This window comes from Rana temporaria, chromosome 4, assembly GCF_905171775.1.
Source record: "Rana temporaria chromosome 4, aRanTem1.1, whole genome shotgun sequence".
In the NCBI taxonomy this organism is placed as follows: domain Eukaryota; kingdom Metazoa; phylum Chordata; class Amphibia; order Anura; family Ranidae; genus Rana; species Rana temporaria.
In genome coordinates, this window is record NC_053492.1 from 432796488 (window position 1) to 432815983 (window position 19496).

Sequence of the window (19496 nt, forward strand, 5' to 3'; positions counted from 1 at the left end):
TACTGGTAAGGAGGGGGAGTGGTTTGCCAGCTTCAGGTTCCACTTTACATATGGTCAAGAATGCCCAACAGCACCTCCCTTTTTTACCAAGGATCCTGAGGAGCAGCAGACTTCCCACAAAACTGTTGTTACATTTTTGCTGTAGCATGATAGGAAGCATTTTGTAGCATTTTGTAAACCTGGCTCAGTGGATTGTCGATTCCCTACTCTCTAACTTATTATCTCTCTAACTTAAAGGGGTTGTAAAGGAAAAACATTTTTTTCATAATAAGCATCCTTTACCTGCAGACATATTACTCTTTTCACTTCCACATTGTTCGTTTTTGCTCAGAAGTTGCTTTATTTCTTCTCTGTTTTGTTCACTTCCTACCTGTCTGATTTTACTGACCACCATGACGGGAGGGTTTACTGCAGTGGTCAGGTCAGTAACGTACTCACCCCCTCCTGGGAACTACATCTGTGTGGCAGGACGCTCTCTACGTGTTAGAGACCTCAAGGAGGTGTGAATTACTGGGCGTGCCGCAATTCATACTGGGAAATGTAGCTCTTACATGAACGAACGATGCAAACCAGGAAGTGAATGAGAGAATAGAAACTAGAACGCCGGAGGTGATATAGATGAAGGAATTTAATAGGTATTTACTCATTTTTTAACAGAATCATTACACTATTCTGTCTACCTTTCAGACATTAATTTTAGGCAAAAAATGTTTTTCCTTTACGACTCCTTTAACACTAACATATTCATTCCAGACATTCCTACAAATGAATCTATAATATTATGAGAGACCTAGGCTGAGAACCATCCTCATATAAGCCAGGAGGCTTCCCTGAGTCATAGACAAGCTACAAAAACAATACTCTTCCTTCTAATTATTACAGGTACATATGTAGTGCCAACAATTTACACAGCGTTTTACATTAATATTGTAAATCCACATCAGTCCCTGCTCTCAAGGAGCTTACAATCTAAGGTCCCTAACTCACATTCATACATACACAAACAAGGTCCAATTTAGACAGGAGCCAATCTACTTACCAGCATGTCTCTAGAGGGTGGGAGGCACAGGGAGAACATTCAAACTCCAGGCAGGTAGTGTCTTTGTTGAGATTCATACCAGTGGTCCCAGTGCTGCCATGTGGAAGTGCTAATCACTTAGCTGATGTGCTGCCCCACTTCTTTTTGATAATAATTGTAATACAGTGGAACCTCGGATTATGAGTATAATCTATTCCAGGAGTATGCTCGTAATCCAAAGTACTCACATATCAAAGCGAGTTTCCCTATTGAAGTCAATGGAAACGAAAATAATTTGTTCCACATTGACTTCAATGGGATGCAATACTGAATGCGGCCAGAGGCGGAGGGGCGCCCGTGAGCCTCGGAAATAGCCCAAAAGGCCCAAGGACACTTCGGCTGACCTCGCCAAACCTCGGAAAGACTTCCTACCCGAGATTTGCCAAGTTCAGCCGTGCTGTCCTCGGGCCTTTAACTGCATTTTCGAACGGTGCCGATTGGCGCCGTTTGGCTCTGCTCAGCTTCAGCGCCCCCACCTCAGGCCAAAAGCGGTACAGCACACCGCTTAGGCCTGAATCGTGCTTGTTTGTGAGACAACACTCGCAAACTGAGTCACGATTTTTTTAAATACAGTGCTTGTATTGCGAAACGCTCGTTAACTGTGTTACTCGCATTCCGAGGTTCCACTGTGTATATTTCTTGTACATACAATACCTGCCAGTGCTTATGGCATTTACTGATTTAACTATAATTAAATATGATTTTCTACTATATTTATACAGTATACTGTACAGTGTATATATATATATATATATATATATATATATATATATATATATATATATATATATATACAGACACAGTATATTGTTGCTATGTGGGGTGGCTATGTAACGACAATAGAGTGTCTTATCTAGTCTATCTTGGCTATTTTTGTCTCTCAAAGGCTAATATTATTTAAAATTCTGATGGGGGACTACTATTCAGGTTACAGGAAGTTTGGCACAGAGCAGTACGCTATCTTCCCATCCTTTGCATACTCATTATATTCAAGTAATTATTTTGCATTTACTTGTATACTAGACTATACAGCCTATCTTAAAACCCTGAAGAAAGAATTTAACAATTAACTCCGAAACATGTTGGGTTCTCTGATTATCATATGATTGATTTTGGTCCCTTATCTTGAGATTTTCTCCTATAACTCAGAATTCAGCTGTATATGAAACTTGTAATATAACCACTGTTATTGCTTTTATAACAATGTCTTTTATGTACACTTTATTTGTTTATAAATTTTATACAAAAATGTAATTATTTACCTACTTACTATCCTTATACTCGTTACTCAACCCTTACCCATACAATCCCTGGGGCATTCTCTCCATATTCTCTCAATTGTGGGACGTGGTTCGGGTTTTAAACTTTTAGACATCCAGGTAGTTTCAAATAGTCCTTTTTCTATCTTCCTGGAAGAGGTGCATTTTAATCACATTTTGATATTCTTAACCTTTATATTGCCAAAATGGTAGTTAAGTAAAGCCTTCCTATAACAGGAAGTATTGACCTGTCACATTCCACCACTTATCTAAAAAATAAGAGGTATATTCCTAATAATAGGTAGAGCCATGCAAATCATTGCTTTATGCCCCATCATCTAGATGTAAATTCAAAAGTTTCAAACAGTATAATGCTGTTTCAGGCGTTTTGCCCATCATCCATGCAGTTTACAGAAAACAGGACATCTATGGAGTAGGGCTTGGGACCCAGTGCAACAGTATAACCAGGGGTCAAGTCCTGGGGAAAAAAGTGTGGGAACTCCCACCCAAGATCCACTCCCCCACCAAATAAAAAAAAATGGTACGCTCATATGCATAATTACTTAACCGCATGTTTTTTTTTTCGATCCACTGTACCTTAGTAATCCTTTATGTTACTGGCCGCTTTCTGTATATGGATTCATCGGGTAGTGTATGGGTATTCCGTCACTTCCTCGATGCAGGAGACATTGCGGAGGTCTGCCGTAAGTTATCGTGGGAACTTTAAGCAAGTTCTTTCTAAATCCCGCGATAACTCACGGCGGACCTCCGCAATGTCTCCTGGGAACAATGACAAAAGCTCCCAGGAGACATTGTGGCATCGAGGAAGTGACGGAATACCCGCACACTACCCGATGAATCCATATACAGGATGCGGCCAGTAACATAAAGGATTACTAAGGTTCGCCTGCCCCTGACAGTGACTCGAGCTGGGCATTGCCACTTAGTGAAGGATTGGCTCGGGCGGCTCGGATGCTCTAGTCCTGTAAAGGGAACGGAGTTCCTGCCGTGAAAAAAGTGCAGGAACTCCGTTCCCACGCGTTCCCGCAGGACTTGAGCCCTGAGTATAACCATACAGGTTATGGTAAGGAGGAACTAGAGCAATCAAAAAGCCAACCCAATCTGTAAGTACAGTGAGGGAAAAAAGTACTTGACCCCCTGCTTATTTTGTATGTTTGCCAATTGACAAATAAATAATCAGTCTATTATTTTAATGGTAGGTTTATTTTTACAGTGAAAGACAGAATAACAAAAATCCAGAAAAACACATTTCCAAAAAGTTATAAATTGATTTGCATTTTAATAAGTGAAATAAGTATTTGACCCCTTTACAAAACATGATTTAGAACTTGGTGGCAAATCCCTTGTTGGCAATCACAGAGATCAGACGTTTCTTGAAGTTGGCCACCAGGTTTGCACACATCTCAAGAGGGATTTTTTCCCACTCCTCTTTGCAGATCCTCTCCAAGTCATTAGGGTTTTGAGGCTGACGTTTGGTAACTCAAACCTTCAGCTCCCTCCACATATTTTCTATGGGATTAGGGTCTAAAGACTGGCTAGGCCACTCCAGGACCTTAATATGCTTCTTCTTGAGCCACTCCTTTGCCTTGGTGTGTGTTTTGGGTCATTGTCATGCTGAAATACCTATTCACGACTAATTTTCAGTGCCCTGGCTGAGGGAAGGAGGTTCTCCACCAAGATTTGATGGTACAAATCTGATGCAGTGAAGTTGTCCTGGCCCCTTAGCAGAAAAACACCCCCAAAGCATAATGTTTCCACCTCCATGTTTGACGGTGGGGATGGTGTCCTTGGGGTCATAGGCAGCATTTCTCCTTCTCCAAACACAGTGAGTTGATTTAATGTCAAAGAGCTCGATTTTTGTCTCATCTGACAACAACACTTTCTCCCAGTTCTCCTCTGAATCACTAAGATGTTCAGTCAATCTCAAACGGGCCTGTACATGTGCTTTCTTGAGCAGGGAGACTTTGTGGGTGCTGCAGGATTTCAGTCCTTCATGGCGTAGTGCGTTACCAATTGTTTTCTTGATGACTATGGTCCCAGCTGCCTTGAGATCATTGACAAGATTCTCCCGTGTACTTCTGGGTGATTCCTCACCATTCTCTTGATCATTGAAACTCCACGAGGTGAGATCTTGCATGGAGCCCCAGACCGAGGGAGATTGACAGTTATTTTGTGTTTCTTCCATTTGTGAATAATCGCACCAACTGTTGTCATCCTCTCACCAAGCTGCTTGGCGATGGTCTTGTAGCCCATTCCAGCCTTGTGTAGGTCTACAATCTTGTCCCTGACATTCTTAGACAGCTCTTTGTTCTTGGCCATGGTGGAGAGATTGGAATATGATTGGATGATTGCTTCTGTTGACAGGAGTCTTTTATACAGGCAACAAGCTGAAATTAGGAGCACTCCCTTTAATGCCGCGTACACACGATCGGTTCGGCTGATGAAAACGGTCTGAACCGTTTTCATCAGACGAACCGATCGTGTGTGGGCTCCATTGTTTTTTTCCCATCGGTGAAAAAACGTAGAACCTGTTTTAAAACGATCTGATGGTTAAAAAAATGATCGTCTGTGGGGAAATCCAACGCATGCTCAGAATCAAGTCGACGCATGCTCGGAAGCATTGAATTTAATTTTTCTCAGCACGTCGTTGTGTTTTACGTCACCGCGTTCTGACACGATTGGTTTTTTAACTGATGGTGTGTAGGCAAGACTGATGAAAGTCAGCTTCATCGGATATCTGATGAAAAAATCCATCAGACTGTTTTCATCGGATGAACCAATCGTGTGTACAGGGCAAAAGAGTGCTTCTAATCACAGCTCGCTACCTGTATAGAAAAATCTTGCTGATGGATAGGGGATCAAATACTCATTTCACTCATTAAAATGCAAATCAATTTATTACTTTTTCTAAATGCATTTTTTGGATATTTATTTTGTTGTTATTCTGTCTCTCGCTGTTAAAATAAACTCACCATTAAAATTATAGACTGATCATTTCTTTGTCAGTGGGCAAAATCAGCAGGGGATTAAATGATTTTTCCCTCACTGTAGTACAATAAAGCCTTAAGCCTAGTTGACACAGGGCATATGCTCCAGGTCCATGCCCTGTGTGAGAGCCTTCTTTACCCGTACGGGGATGTACAGGTATTTTTCAACCACAGTGTCACATTGGGAGCAGTGGCTATATCTGTGCAGCTGTTGCATCCCAATTGACAGCAATGGGACTGCCTGCACAGGGATGTGGGTAAACTTGGCCCTCACATGGGACAGATTCATTTGCCCCATGTGAATTAGGATAATTCATTTCGGAAGCATGCTTGTAATCCAAAGCACTTGTGTATCAAAGCAAATTTTCCCATAAGAAATAATAACTCAATTGATTTGTTCCACAACCATTTATTCATAAGTTCTTCAGTCTATAGTCCATAAAGAAGGTTATAGCAATATGATAAGTTGTGCAACCGTAAATGTCCATCCACAAATGGCAGCCTCCCTAAGGAGATTGCACGCAAAATCCATCAGCGGCTACAGAGTATAAAAGAGAAGAGAAGCACCTCTAAGTGTAGCAATATGGTTACATTTAATGAAGGTACAACATTTAGCAACTCACATGGTTGATGATTAAAGAGGCACATCTAAGTATGCAGGGGTCCGGGGGTAAAGCGATTCACATAGACCATCGTCCTCACCGCTGTTAGACTGCAATCGTGACCGGGAAGACTACCCTGCAGTAGACCGATCTGAACTGCTGATGAAAGGGACGGCATCAAGGGTGGTGAAGAGGACGGTCTATGTGGACAGCTTTACAACGAATACCTTCATACTTAGATGTGCCTGTTTTAATCATCAACCATGTGAGTTGCTAAAGGTTGTACCTTCATTAAATGTAACCATATTGCTACACTTAGAGGCCCCTCTCTTCTATTTCATACTCAGTTGTGACATGACGCTACTCTTATATCAAGACATCGCTTGTATATCAAGTCAAAATGTATTAAAAAAATTGTGCTTGTCTTGCAAAATGCTCTCAAACCAAGGTTTTACTGTGTATCAAAAATGATTGGATTATGCCTAATTTAAGGACAGTGGATAGAGCAACGCAAAATTATTTCTGGATTACCCATCAGCCAGAACTGTTGCTATATAGTGCAAATGTAGCCTAATATTATAGAGCCATTTTTTCCAAATTGCATACAGCACTTTCAGGCTTAAAGAGAAGAAATGCACTTTACTCAAACACATAAGTACATTTAAACTTTTATCTTTGGTACAAATCAAGCTAATAGTCTTCAAGTGTTAATTGTTATTTTTCTGTAGCTTTTAAATAGACAGACTCTTTAAATGTGAAGTTAACAAACAGCCCGTGACACATATAAGTGCGTTGTGTATGGTTATTTCTCCTCTTAAGTGCGCCACCGGAGCCGCGGGGATGAAAAATGTGGCTATTTTGCTATAGCAAATGATAGCGGAATTAGTCCTTGACAGGTCCAAACCTTGGACTTTATCACATGTAAAAGATGAAATACAGGTTACGTCTCCACAATTTTTCCCCATAAAATATATTTATGATTTGGAGAAAAACAGGGTGACTCAACATCACTAAAATTGTCCGGTGAAAATAATTTAGTATGGTTTTCTCCTAGTACAAATACACCTTGCTATCAATCTGCTTAACTAGTCCTCTATACTGAATTGATTTTCTAATTCTAAGAAAGGGGGAGCAGGGTTGGGGGGTTCAGCAGGATAAGTTTGGCTATGGAAGTTGACGGATTATCTGACATTTTTTGCTAAGCAGCACGGAGATGTTAAGAGAAGGAATTTTGATTGAGGGCACCAAAGTCTTGAAAGCAGATTTTTTAGGATAGGCTGTGATATACTGCAATAACTTTGTCATTATATCCTAGAAGCACTCAGTTTTATACTGTGGTTTATTGTATTCCTAGGAGCAATGCTTTACACAGATATGTTCACAATCTGTTATAGAAGAGCTGTAGTATTTTTAATGTTTTTTTTATAAATATAGAAATGGAATATATCACCTGAATGTAGACATATACTGAAATGTTAAAGCCAATCTTTAGCTTTTTTACACAAATAAATTACCACCCAGGCATTTTAAATAAAAAAAAATCAGCTTTCACTGCAGTATTAACCTTTTGGGGTTGTTTTACTAAAACTGGAGAGTGCAAAATCTGGTGCAGCTCTTCATAGAAGGTAAAATGTATTGGATTCCGCGCTACGGTTTGGCTGTATGGGCTGCTGCCCCCCTAGTAAACCTCCCAAGGGAGGAGTGTGAAATAGGATAGAAGTGATGTAATGTAGGGGTTGTGGCGCAGCCTAAGGATGGTTGCTGGATATTCTATCACCAATGTTGTTAATAACTAACATTCCATATAGAGTGAGGGTGTGTAAGGAAAATGTCGGACACCTCTGTGCGGTGGGCTCATGAAGAGGGCCCCCAAATTGGTTTCAGTAGGGTCACCTACTCTTCATAGAAACCATTTTTTTCTGATCAAAGCCTAATTGAACGAGCTGAAGTTGGAGGCTGCTTGTCTACCATGCACAGCTGCACCAGATTTTGAACTTTCCAGTTTTAGTAAATCGACCCCTTAGGCCCCTTTGCTATGTGGCACGTCCGTTTTTATGGACCATGCTTGCTCAGCAGGGATCAATCTGTTGATCTCCGCTGAGCAGGCCGATGACAGGTACATCTCTGCTCACTGTGCAGAGATCGACCTTTTTAGAGTCCCGCTCTCCGTCAAAGGGGAGATTGGATGAAAATAGGCCACCTGTCCTTTTCATCCAATCCCATCTGATCCGATCTGCCAGACGATGGAAAATAGGACCTTTATCCGTCTGGATTTGGCGGACTGGATCAGATAGCAGTGGGTGTCAGCAGACATGTCACCACTGACATCTGTCTTTTCATAGAGGTAATGGAGCATTCAATCAAGTCCGCCTGAAAAACGAACAGGTGAATCTGATCAGACAGCCTGTGTGAAAGGGCCTAATTGAACGAGCTGAAGTTGGAAGCTGATTGTCAACCATGCACAGCTGCACCAGATTTTGCACTCTCCAGTTTTAGTAAGTCAACCCCTTAGCCCCCTTTACATATGGGGCGCATCTGTTTTGACGGGCCCTGCTTTCTCAGCAGGGATTGATCTCCACTGAGCAGGTAGGTCATAGGTGACAGGTCCATCTCCGTTCACTGTGCAGAGATGGACCTATCAGAGTCCCGCTGTCCTCTATGGGGAGATCGGATGGAAACTGACCTCCTGTCCATTTTCTCATCCGATTCCATCCAATCCGCCAGACTGATGGAAAATAGGACCTCCATCTGTCTGGATTTGGCGGAAGTGATCGAATTGGATAGCAGCAGGTCTCAGAAGACATGTCACCGCTAACATCCGTCACTCCATAGAGGTGAATGGAGTGTCCGATCAGGTTCGCCTGAAATACGAAGAGGTGAACCTGATCAGACAGCCCTTGTGAAAGGGGCCTGATTGAATGAGCTGAAGTTGGAAGATGATTGTCTACCATGCACAGCTGCACCAGATTTTGCACTCTCCAGTTTTAATAAATGAACCCCGTAGTCTAGCTTTTTCTTCTGCAGACTCAACACTCCAGCACCACTTGTCTTGCAGATGACCCCACCATTACACAGGTTCTTGGTGAACGGCAGGTGCTGCAGCAACAGCCAGCTGGAGACTGGGAACTTCACAGATCAATGTGCAAGGACGAAGGCGCCCTGCATTGCCCCAAAACGTTTCACTTTTCCAATGTGATGCGATCACTTTAAATAAAGATCTTAGGATTTTATTTGGAGATTCACAATGTACTGGCAAATATGAAAATAATTCAAAGGGGCTTTTCAAGGGGCTCAAACAGAGCAACAACGGGGAATGGGGCAAAGGTGAGTGTCAGCGGGTGGGAAATCATTATTAAAGAAGTGAAGTGCTCTTTGGTAATTATTACATCTTGGTGTTGCACAGAAACTGCAGGGCAGGGCCAATTTATGTTACCACCTGGAAAAATCCAAAACTGGAGCCTGGTTTCACTAACCTTGGGCAGTCCCCTTTAACTAAAACTGCTTTGTAAGCATACCAGAAATATTACTTTCTACATTGCGGACAAGGTCAGTCTATCAGGGACAAGGTGAGGCAAGCATTGGTGAAAGTTTTAGCCGGACTGTCAAAGTGACGATGTTGTCACTCAGCAGTATGATGGCTGTCTTGCTCGTTTATCTTATTTAGTAATGTCCTATCAAAATCAACAACATTGTCCGCGCAGGAATAAACAAGATGGCTTTATGCCAAACTAGATATAAATAGGTTGATTAAATGAACTTCATACCATTGAAAAGATGTTTTACATATTTTAGGTTTAAATTTGCATCTGTATTACAAACAGTTTAATAACATTTGCTGTTTGCTTAGGTAACGTTTACGACAAATATACACCTACCACAGAGAGCAGACACTCATCTTTCAGATGAACTTTTTACATCTTCACTGGAAGTCTGATTTCATGACATTTGATGATCTGTCATGATTTTTGAGGAATAATTCAGCAAACTATGGATGGTATTTACTGTCTAAAATTGCATGGATCTGTCCTTTAAAACTTCCAACCATGCCTAGAAAATATACTAATATAAAAAAAAGCCAGAGCATTGTGTGATTATAGAACAGAAATGTATTTTCTTTACATTATTGGCCTTTTTTTTTTTGTTCTTGTACTTTAGCACTTAAAAAAAAAAGATACTGCACAAATGTCAGCGGTGATCTTTGTTATGGAACTGCTGACTTTGTACTCCAATGCGAACACTTGCTGAGTGTAAATTTCACAGGCAGGCGATAAGATCAAAGGGAATCAGTGGGTAATGAGAGCGGAGTAGCCAGTTTTTTAATTGAATTAAAACCTAGGTGACACCGATGCAGACACCTGTCCAATTACAGACAGGCCTAGGTGTTTACTGCTGCTGTACAAGCGATTTGAAGATGACAGATCTCTTTCCGCCCACAGATTAACATAATGAAGGAGAACAGATTACAGTGGATGCTGGCCAAACAGCTACATTGGCAGCTCGGAGGAGAAGAGAGGTAGATGGGTGAAATATGTAAATAAAAATGGTACACACTCCGTTATCCTGCATTTGACCTTTTTGTACTTGTTAGGGAGAAATGAACAGGTTTGCATTTATAAATGTCAAATTAGAGCTCCGAAACTGCGCGCTGTTACGCTCATCTACAGAAAGAGGAAGAAGAAGAGTTTTTTGTGGGTAAGATCCAACACAGAAGGTGGGTGGGACTTACTGACAAATGGCTTGCTCCAAGAGGCAGTAGGCTTTCCATATCTCCACCAAACAAATGTTAACCTTACCCCCTCCTCACACCCTGTTGTCTCTGCACAAGCACTCCTCAACCGCATGCATTGCATGTGGTGGCAGGGCACTCAAAGAGTAGCCCCTTTCACAAGAATGGGTCACATTCAGTGGGTGCTATGCCCTCCAAAATTGACAGGGGGTATAATCCTCCCGCAGCCACAAAGAAAAGCATTGCAGCATCCTGTGTACACCACCCGGCTGCTGCCTCTGCAGCTAAAAGGGGAACAGTTGCAGGGTGGTACAAACATGGCTCAACCACCTATTGTTTACAGCATAATACGAGTGAATTTTTTCAGTGGCCCATGCTAAGTCAGACCTATAGCTCCGCAGTCAGAAAAGTTCACACTGCATGCTGATTGGTGAGCTCTAGCTCTGACTCTGAACAGGGGGCGTGTCAGACTTCAACAGAGAGAACACTGCTTATACACAGAGAACAAGGCTCCTTCCCTACAGTATGCTGGCAGGGGACAGGCAATTCTACTCCTAAACTGAACTTTAGGACTTTGCACACCTGTTTTGTTGATGAACCTGGAATGCAATTAGCTAAATTAGCTGAAAGTTCAGTTGGGGTTTAAAGGGTAAGTTCACCTTAGTAACCATGTCAGTTCTAAGACTGGAAACTGAGTTATCACATTGAGAGCAAGGTGCAGCATGGTGGGGCGGGCAGGCTAAAGCCTTGTACACACGACCGTTTTCCTGTTGGAAAAATTGCCATGACAGCTTTTGGCTGTATGTATGCTCCATCGCAGTTTTCCCGTCAGGAAAACCGCCGGGAATCCCAGCGTGAAAAAAGAGAACGTGTTCTCTTTTTTCCCGCCGGGATTCCTGGCGGTCTTTTTCCCGCCGTGAAAACCGGTCGTGTGTATGCTTTTCCGCGTGTGCTCAGAATCAAGTATGAGACGGGAGCGCTCGTTCTGGTAAAACGTTCTGGTAGCGTTTGGAATGGAGATCATTTGTCACGCTGTAACGGACTGAAAAGCACGAAGACTGAAAAGCACGAATTGTCTCTTACCAAACTTTTACTAACATGAGGATCAGCAAAAGCAGCCCAAACTTCCCCTCTATAGTCCCATCGTACGTGGTGTACGTCACAGTGGTTTGGACGGGCGGTATTTGGCCTGAACATGTGTATGCAAGGCAAGCTTGAGAGGAATCTCGTCAGCAAAAATTTCAGTTTTTTCCTGCCGAGAAAAATGGTCCTGTGTACGAGGCATAAGTCAGGCAACAAAGTTATATTGTAGAAATGTTCAACACAACTTATTCAGGTCTAGCTGGCACCCCTGTCCAGAGCTACTTGTGACTTGTGACAGTGGTCTGAAGACTTGAAGATATTTGAAAGCATCTGAAACAAGGAGCAGAATGCAGCCTGGTTGGTCCACACCCAAAGGAGAGGTAGACGTAGTCCCTGCACTCTCCCTACTCCTCTGGAACCCTCCCCTACCTCTAAGCACTGTCCCTACCAGATGGGGATCCTGTCCCTACGCTAGCCACTCACATAAAGCATGCCAAACCCAGGAGTCTGCCTGACCCAAGATGGCCACTCGAGTCACATGGGGCACCAGCATCCAAATGGACAGCTGTCTCTCTGTGACAACAGAAAGTCATAGAGGAACCCACAACTTCCTTCCTCTTCTGCATTACCACTTCAGTTTCACACCACCTGCAATGGGAGGTACAGACCAGGGGTGGACTGACAACTCATGGGGCCCCTGGGCAATAAGAGATTATGGGGCCCTCAGACAATAGGAGATTATTGGGCCCCCGGGCAATAGGAGATTATGGGGCCTCCAGGCAATAGATTATGGGGCCACACAGTATACACACACACACATACAGTATACACACACAATATACACACACACAGTATACATACACACAGAATACACATACACACACTGAAAAGGTACTGGAGAGGCGGGGCAATTATAATCTTGGGATTTTTTTAAAAAACACACATTTTTACATAAAGTCCCTGGTTTTACTGAGGCTGGCAACCCTGATGGGGCCCCCTAGTGGTATGGGGCCCTCGGGCAGTGCCCGAGAGCCTGAATGGTCAGTTTGCCCCTGGTACAGACGACACTTGCCTACAACGTGACTGCTGATTGCTCAGGTTTTGGTCTTCTCGGAGCAGAGAGTTGTGACTATCAGTCACTGCTCTTCGCTCTGCTCCTCCAGTGCTCAATGGAGCATTGGGCATGAGAGGGGGTAGACTATGTGATGGGAGGCAGAGCCAGCTGTCAATCAGACATCTGGGTGGATCCTGACAATATGATTGGGATCCTTCCAGAGCTTGGAGAGGATCTGTGACCTCGGCTGCCTGCTGACTATGGGCCACAGGAGTGCAAAAGTAGGTGCACTCCTGTCACCTAGAAGAGACGTATAACCAATAAAAGGTTTGGCCATACTCCTGTTACACTTTAAATGTCGAGTCAGGATGATGCACTAACTGCGCTACATCCATTGCCCATTTGCTAAAATCCTAAGCACTGGAAATAGAATGGGATATTACAATGTTCTGCATGCCTCTCATGAAGGGCTCCTTCACACCAGTGCCCGCGCTGAATGCACAGCCGCTGGTGTGTAGTGGAATGATACAGTTTCTTTTACTTTCATTTTTTGTTAGAACTTTCTTAGAACACAAGTGATATTTTATTACATTTATATTGTGGATTGATCTCACCACACTGCACTAAAACAAGTACTGCATGGTGTACTTTTTTTCAGCACGCATCACCACAGTGCAGTGGGGTGAACTGGCCTTAGAGGGAACAAACCTTTTTTCCTTTTCTTGTGTTGGGAATACACCAAGGAAGTCCCAGGGCACCTGGTGTGAAAGGGCCCCAAAGAATACACAGGTTGCAACTACATTCTTTCCTGACTACAATACTAATGCCCCGTACACACAGTCGGAATTTCCAACGGGAAAACGGCCGTCGGAAATTCCAACGGAAAAATTGAGAACCTGCTCTCAATCTATTGCTGTTGGAATTTCGTCAGAAAGTCAGATGGAGCATTCACACAGTCGGAATTTCCGACCAAAAGCTCCCATCTGACTTTTTCTGTCGGAAATTCCGACTGTGTGTACAGGGCATAAGTCTCTCCACTTCTTCTTGTTGTCATAGTTTTTGTATGTTCCATCACTTTGTATTTCAGGGATGATGGCCTACAGGGCAAATAAAGAGGGTGAATCTCCCCAGTGCAGACACAGACAGCAATACAAATCCTAAAGGAGGCTCAGTACTTCTCTATTCTATCCAAAAAATAAAAAAATAGCTAGAGACACACTTTAATTTATCCCAGTTTTAATACTATGCCAGGCTGAGCTACTTCCAAAGAAGTGAAAGTTAGCAGAAGTTGAAAACGGTTAAACCATATTTTCATGTTACACAGTGAACCCTCTCTTCTAATCTTCTTCTCATATCACAAGCACAACTGCACACAAACATGGAGGAGGGCAAACGCTTTCATAAAGTTAAACTTCCCAGTAAAAAGCCACTCTTCTTAATCTGAATTTCCAAGGTGAAAAGGGTCATTTTTCACACTGCAGGTTTTTTAGTAATTTCAGTGACATTTTCTCTTCTTTTATGTCCGTGTTGTTGCCAGTAGGAATTGAAGGAAACAACAACAAAAAAAGATCTTGCAAGTCTCAAGCCTTCGGAAAAAAAAAGCACACTGGTTAAGACATCTTTTTTTGAGCTTCAGTTAAAGCAAAAATAAAGCAAAAAGAATTATATATCAGGTTAGCAAGTGAACTAGAAATGTATGGACAGTCCATAAGAAATACAGATCATTGAAGGCCATCCAAGTAACGCCATCATCAGGCTATGCCAGACTCAGCCCAGCTTGAGCTCTCCCCCAAAACGAACCACTGCTTATATGGTTTCTCATGTGTATACTGTACATGCACTGGCTCCTTGGCCGAGCACAGTGGAGAACATCTCAACCCAATACTGGATGACTATTTAACCACTTCAGCCCCGGAGGATTTGGCTGCCCAATGACCGAGCCATTTTTTTGCGATTCGGCACTGCGTCGATTTAACTGGCAATTGCACGGTCTTGCGACGTGGCACCCAAACAAAATTGATGTGCTTTTTTTCCCACTAATAGGGCCTTCTTTTGGTGGTATTTGATCACCTCTGCGGTTTTAATTTTTTGCACTATAAACAAAACAAAGAGCGACAATTTTGAAATAAAAGCAATATTTTTAACTTTTTGCTATAATAAATATCCCCCAAAAATATATAAAAAAACACATTTTTTTCTTGAGTTTAGGCCGATATATATTCTTCTACATATTTTTGGTAAAAAAAAAAAATCACAATAAGCGTATAATTATTGGTTTGCGCATCAAAATAGGGGGTAGTTTTACGGCATTTTTATTATTATTTTTTTTTTATTAGTTATGGCGGCGATCTGCAATTTTTATAGCGACATTATGTTGGCTACATCGGACACTTTTGTGTCCTGTCACAAGGCAGAACAGGGAAATGCCTTGTTTACACCGGCATCCCCCTGTTCTGCAGCTCCGTGACACGTGACACTGGCGGACATCGAGTCCACGGGTCCTGCGGGCATGGTCACGGAGCTCGCGGCAGGGGCACGCCGCTAAATTCAAAGCGACGTACAGGTACATTGCTTTGCGTAGCCGTGCCATTCTGCTGACGTGTATATATATATATATATATATATATATATATATATATATATATATTTATATATATATATATATATATATATATATATATATATATATATATATATATATATATATATATATATATATATATATATAGGAGGCAGTCGGCAATCGGTCAGTGAATGGCTAATCAAGGTCATCCCAGCAGTGCCACCATCAAGCTTAGCGCTGCTTTGGCCCCCTCCCCACCTAATGCTTATAGCATGGGTGTCAAACTCGATTTCATCGTTGCATTAGCATTATGATTGACTTCAAAAGGGCCAGTTGTATCTGTAAGATTGGATGTCCAGCGCATCCCCTCCCCTTACATTAGATGTCAAGAAGTTGAGTCCCCCACTCTCCCTTACATCACAGTGCACCCCCCTTTCCTTATACTGCTGCTAGGAAGAAGCTGGATGCATTGTTTGAAAGCATAAAGTAGGGGTCTGGAGCTCTTCTGCAGCTACAGGAGAGGTGCAAGGGCCACGCATTAAATGGCCTGGGGGCCTTGCATTTGACACCTGTGGCTTATAGGATTTTCTTTGTGTATGCATGCACAATGGGGACAGAGCTCAGATGGGCCCTTAAAAAAAAACTCAACGTGAGCCCTCAAGTCAATGAAAGAAAGTTAGAGTTGAACTCAAACAAAGAGCAAAATAACAGTTAAAGCGGGGGTTCCGCGGGAATGTGTTTTTTTTTTTTAGATCATTCTTGCGCTGTTACCTTAGTGAATCTGCTAGTCACGTCTCCTAATCTTCTAGCCACCAGCATTGTCTTTGTCCCAAAAAAGAATGCTGATGTCCCAGCATTCACCGCTCTATTCCGCGCATGTGCAGTGTTGACGGCGAGCGACGCCGTCAACACTGCACAGTTTCAATCACGCGAGAGTTCTTCTGCTGCTGGGCAAAAGAATCGTCTCCTGGGCAGCGTCACGAGACATTGATGAGTAATCCCAGGAATCAATGCGGCGATCGCAGCCGAAGCGACACGCCCAGTCCAGTGGGAGCCAAACCAGGAAGTGCCTGGTTGAGGAGAGAGAAAAAAGGTATGCAATTGTTTTTAATTTTTTTTGACGGCGAACTTTGAATACATACACTGAGCCCTTGTGTTTAATGCTAAGTTTCAAATTAGGGTGAACCTCCGCTTTAATAAACCTTTCTGTTCAGCCAGTCTTGTAATCCAAACACCTCTGCCAGATAGCATAGACAAGTCAATTACCTAATTTTTCTCTACTTCAGTTAAAGTAAATATTGTATGTAAGTTGCCTCCTGGTCTCCTTCTAAAAATACTAATTGGATGTCAACTGTGGCTTAACCTCCCTGGCGGTATGATTATTTCAGATTTTAGGTGCTGAAAGCGGTACAATTATTTTGCAAGGAAATTTGGCGTTTTATATTGTAGGCCTGTAATTCTTAGGAATAACTCACTTAAATCTGACCAAACAAGAGTCTAGTAGGCATCCCGGGTATGAAATTTGTTTTAAAACAAAATTATAAATTATAATATAATAAATAATTATAACAAATAATAATAATAATTATAATAAAAATTATTCAATAATGTAATCAACTCAAAATCACTGAAATGTGCTCAGTTGCAGAATTGTCGCTGTCATTACTTTTATTTTTTTATGACGAATTTCCTCACAAATCACTATCACTCAATTCTGCAAGTGATTATAATTTATTATCGCTGTTTTCTAGCTGCTCTAAAACCATTTTTGACATAAAGGGACACTTTTGGTTGCTATGGACAATCTACGGTTTGCAGGCAGAAAGAACAGTTTTTATTATATAAAAGAACATGTAGGGCACTGGGCAGACCACTAGGGACAAGGGGTGTGAGTATTTTTTACATACAGTACTGTAATCTATAAGATTACAGTATACTGTATGTAATGTGTTTGTTTACTTTTTTGAATTTGGCGCCGTTCTCCGCTCCCGTGCGTCGTAACGTCGCAGGGAACAGAGATCGGCGGCACACGGGGACACTGTGAATCGAGCGAGGACCCGCTGGCTCACACAGCGGAGAGGCATCGCTGGATCCAGGGACAAGGTAAGTTAACCCTGCCTGTGGATGCTGCGAGGCGAGCGTTTACGTCAATATATCCATTCATCACTTTTCTTCGGAATCCGAATTTATTCACTTATTGGTGTGATTTATTTATCTATCCAGTGTCACAATTTTGAGACGCAGGGCTCTCACACGGACTTTATATATATATATATATATATATATATATATACATAATTTGTGTGTATTCATTATTTGTGTCATCATAATTATTGAGCACAATATCAATTAGCGATGTACTATTGTTTTACCATACAGAGTTTGCAACCCAGTCCAGCAGAAGATTAAGGCCTCGAAAGACAGAATATTTCTAGACAAGAGGAAAAATGTCAATCATTCCAAGACAGCCTGTTTCATCGGCCTGTTTTTTTTTTTGGGCTGTTTTTTTTTCTTGTATAGAGTAGGAAAGAGTTAAAACTTTGGAGAGGAAATCTCTCCAAAGTGAGCAAAATCTCTTGTTGTCACTGCCAAATGAATGTCCATTGGAAAACTTTCCCTCTATTTCCATTGGAAAACTTTCCAGTGGAAAACTTTCCAACTTTCCATGAATGTCCATTGGAAAAACGTTCCCTCTATTTCCGTTCCGATGACAATTTAAAACTTTGTCATTTTCTGCTCACTTCCATTACTGGTGACTATGCAGGGGCAAACGGAGAGAAAGTCAATCTCTTGGGGAAAGCAACAACAAAATAAAACTCTCAGGGGTTCTAATACTTTATTACTCTAAGGTCAAAACTTTTGGAAGGTGCAGCAAGTTAGATAGAGACTGGTTCATTTCCTGGCTAGAGGACATCAAGCATCATCTAACCTTTTCCTCCCCAGCTTGACTGTCCATGGACCACCTTTAAATCATTGGATTTTACTTATTTCAATCATGGAGGCTCAGCACCACATGGGGGTGTTGCCTAGGGTCATCTGCATGTACACAGAGCCTGCCTAGGAATGCCCACACCTCCAGACTGACTCCCAACCATCAAGGCACTTGACTTCAATATTTGTATAACCCCTCCCAAGAGCCGGCCCACTACTTGGAGAACTAATGACTCTTAGGCCTGGTTCACACCTATGCAGAATTCAGTTTGCAAATTCCAGGTGCATTTTGTGTATTCAATGCACATGTTTTTATCCATTGAAGTTAATGGAACCAAAAACCAGAAAAAAAGTCCCTGGCCCTTTCCATAAAATGCACAGATGTGAACATGACCCATAGGAAACTATGCTAAATGGACTGTAGTGTGTTTCTGCAAAACTGAAAACACACACGGAAATGCATAGGTGTGAACCAGGCCTTAGGAGGAGTACAAAGGCAGTTTCTGTGATGGTTTAAGAATGTTATGTACAGAGCCTGCTTTCACGTGGATGCGTTGCAGTTTACCCACACTTTATAGTGGGTTAGCTGCTCTTTGCTATAGATTTCTATTATATCTTGTGGGTGTTATACGCTTTCTGAAAGCGCACCAAAACCCCAGGATATAATAGAAGTGTGCTTCCCTGGTTTGAGGTTGAGGGCTACATCAGAGGGCTCAGAGGGGCCACAGGTTGAGCACCCCTGCTGTATAGTCACCGGGACAAATTTATTCTACCCAAGCACCAATCTACGCTATCAAAACCTAAAGAAAATAACATTATGGCCTTAAAAAGTCTGCTGCTTCTCCTTTCACTGTCCATTCACGGGCGGGGGGCATGGCAAGACATTTAAGAGTTACTTAAAGCGGAGTTCCACCCAAAAGTGGAACTTCCGCTTTAAGCACTCCTCGCCTCCTGACATGCAACATACAGCATGTCATTTTTGTTTGGGGGGGGGGTGGCCTCTTTTTAGTGGGACTTCCTGTCCCTCTTCCTCCTTCCAGGTCCTCGCCACCTAAGCGACTCCTCCTCTTGCCCTAGGCGGCTCCTCCCTGCCAGCGATCTTCTGGGACACCGCACAGGTCCCAGAAGATCGCTGGCCAATGGCAGAGTGCAGCGCGACTTGGGCATGCGCAGTGTGCGCCCAGCCGTGAAG

The 19496-nt window shown here is 42.4% G+C and overlaps 1 protein-coding gene across 1 annotated transcript in view; it reads left to right on the forward strand.

Moving 5' to 3' along the window:
• Positions 1-19496, forward strand: part of USH2A (usherin) — a 1018338-nt gene that overhangs the window by 416086 nt on the left and 582756 nt on the right. The window lies entirely within an intron of this gene.